The sequence below is a fragment of the Helianthus annuus genome, chromosome 12, assembly GCF_002127325.2.
Source record: "Helianthus annuus cultivar XRQ/B chromosome 12, HanXRQr2.0-SUNRISE, whole genome shotgun sequence".
In the NCBI taxonomy this organism is placed as follows: Eukaryota; Viridiplantae; Streptophyta; class Magnoliopsida; order Asterales; family Asteraceae; genus Helianthus; species Helianthus annuus.
The window spans coordinates 134,602,441-134,605,762 of record NC_035444.2 but is presented as its reverse complement, the minus strand read 5'-3'; positions in this window follow the sequence as shown (position 1 = coordinate 134,605,762).

Sequence of the window (3,322 nt, the reverse complement as noted above, 5' to 3'; positions counted from 1 at the left end):
TAATACTAACCAAATTCTCCAGGCTCCCCTTGATTCTGTCAGTGATAATCTTGCTTATGCACTTATAAAGAACATTACAACAAGATATCGGACGATAATCCAGCACCGAATCCGGAGTATCCGCCTTAGGGACAAGAGCCAAAATTGTATGATTAACTTGTTTCAACAGCTTGCCATTGTTAAAAAAATCTAACACATCAGAGGACACTTCTTCACCCACAATATCCCAAGAAGACTTAAAGAATGCCGATGTATACCCGTCCGGCCCAGGGGCTTTGTTCACTCCAATACTAAACATAGCATTTTTTACCTCCTCTCGAGTTACTTCCGGAACCATATTGGCTGCACCATCACTACTTAGCGTATTAACACAAATGCCATCCAAGTCAATAGCTGCAACCCGATCCTCAGTACCCAAGAACTTAGCGTAATGAGCAACCAAAGCGTCCATAATACATTCCCCATCATACCGCGTCCCATTAACATCCTTAATAGTGTGAATTTTATTTCTAGCGTTCCTGCATTTAACACTATTATGGAAAAACTTAGTATTCGAGTCACCCGCACATAGCCACTCCACTTTAGCTTTTTGCTTAAGAAAGCATTCTTCATCATATGCTGCAGTCTGAAACTCTTTTAGACATTGAGCTTCCATGTTACGAAGATTGGCATCTAACGGATTGTTAGTAATCCGCATCTGAATATCATCAAGCTGCTTCCTCAAATCAGCGACTTTATCGTGCAAATTCCCCTGATTGAACAAAATCTTACGCAAATACGGCTTCAGATTCCTAAGCTTCTGGGTTACCGCGAACATATTGTAACCATCCACCCGCTTAGCCCATTCCTTTTCGACGCATAACCTGAATTCCGGCTTGGAGGTTATAAAGTTAGCAAACTTAAATGGTTTCGGCCGAACCTTGGCTGACGGAGCTATCTTAAGTATGCATGGGGTATGGTCAGAAATCCGAAACGGGTGATATAAGACATACGCATCCTTAAACATTTCCAAGAACTTCATATTACCCATCACACGGTCGATCTTTTTAAGCAGCCCAACACCATTCCCACCACTATTCGATTGTTTCTGGTTCCATGTGTAGTGTAATCCATGACCCTTAATATCCATTAACTCCGCATATTGAACACAGTCATTAAATTCTCTCATACCAATTGATGGAGTGGAGGGACCATTCAATGAATCCTCTATATGTAACGCGGAGTTAAAATCGCCCATAACGACCCATGGCTTGTTATAACAAAAACCCTTATGTTTACATAGGTTATCCCACAACGTTCTTCTCTCCTGATACTTATTCTTAGCATAAACAAACGAAATAAACACAGAATGATTATCAGCTTTAGAGAAGACCTGAGCATGGATGACTTGGTCCGATTGGGCCAAGATCATAATATCAACCACATCGGCATTCCAACCCAAAATAATTCTCGTACCTCGATCACATAATCCTCCATTCGATGTCCAATTCCAAGACCGGAAAACATTTTTACACACCTTAGCAAGCTTAGAAATATCCACATGAGATTCCAGAAGAGCACAAACAGATAGTTTATTTTCAGACACTAGAAGCCGAACCTCACTTTGTTTCAGGGGTCGGTTCAAACCCCTTATGTTCCATGCAGCCATACTATCCATTAACACCATTGTGACCGGGAGTGCTTGCCCCCTCAGATTGTTTTTGCCGCTCACATCGCATAAATTCAGCCATTTCAGTAGGGACCTTTTCCACCACCTCATCATCCAATCGAGGATCTTTCCCATTATTATCTACTCTACCCGAGTTCCCATCACCAACTTTTCTCGTGTCACAGACATCCGCGTCCCCATCATCCATATGCAAAGCATCAAAAGGGTTATGAGTATGTACCTTACCATTCTTAGCAACATTCTCCGTATCCTGTTTCGTGCCTGACGTACTCGGCCCATACTTGTTCACTTTAGGACGATAAACAAATTTCTGTTTTGGCTTTTGCTTCTTGTGCATCATTCCCCCACGAGCCACCTTTCTCTTGTCCACAGTGAAGCCATCCTCATCAATTACCACTTGTTTCTCTTTATTTTGGACGTTCTTGGCACAAGTCTGGTCATTATGGCCAAAAATACAACAAATCGAACAACGTTGCGGTTGCCATTCATATTCAATTTTCACCTTTTCAGTAATGTACCCATCTTCATCAAGCTTCGGAATGGCTACTACAATATGATCTTTCAGTTCCTGATCCGCATCTATCTCAATTAATGCCCGAGCAAAACTGCTCCTCCCCCAACTATCTGCACACATATCAGCCGTGTATCCATCTAGTCTCTTCGGGTTACCTATCTTGGATGCTAAAAGACTCAAGCCATCATCTGTGTAGACAGAAATAGGTACATTAAACATTTTAACCCACACCGGAACAGTTTTGATACCCTCCTTCCTCAAACTAACAGACGGCGACCATACATTCAAGAATAAAGGAGCCTTCCTGATTAACCATGGGCCCCCCTCCAGCACTTTGGCCATACCCTCCTTCGAATCAAACTTAAAGAAGAAGAAACCATCGGAATTCATCATAAGTTTAGAGTAACCATATTTCGACCATACATTCTTCGCGTAGTACTCCACCACAGGAAAAGGGAGACGATTACCTAAAAAATATCCATATAGAACATTATCAAACTTTTCCTGAACCTTCCGAACGACTTCTCTAGGAATTACCACATCCGCATCCTTAACAGTCTCCACCGAATCCATCTTTCGGAATTTTACTTCTCTTTTCAGCACATCATTCATCTTGACCTTATCAGCATATGAGACATTCGTAGTGTTCATCATTTGATCAGTTGTCCTATCTTCGACTCTATTAATATTCTCCATTTGAACCGGCACGGTAATCTTTTCCAGTTCATCAATAATATTTATTGGATTTTGCTCTTTCTGGACTGTACCTCGTCTCGGCAGAAGAGGGTTTCCATCAATTTTCAGTGACCTGATTTCAATACCCCTTCCAGATGTATGCATGTTACCTCGCACCTCTTGTGCATTTATCGGCTTTGTACTGCTCTTGCTAATAAAAACATCCCCATGCAATCTTTCTGAAAACGACCGAAAACCTAAATCCCCTAACCCTTGTTCATTAATGTCAGGCGATTCAGAATTCATTGTCACAAAAACCTAATACCATGCAGACGTAACAATGGCTAAAAGTAAACCCTAGTTTAGCCGACAAGGAATAAACAACTCAGCAAATCAGTAATCCACCAACCAATCAATACCTTGATGAAGAAGTAATAGCAATTCAGAAACCCTAATCCGCCACC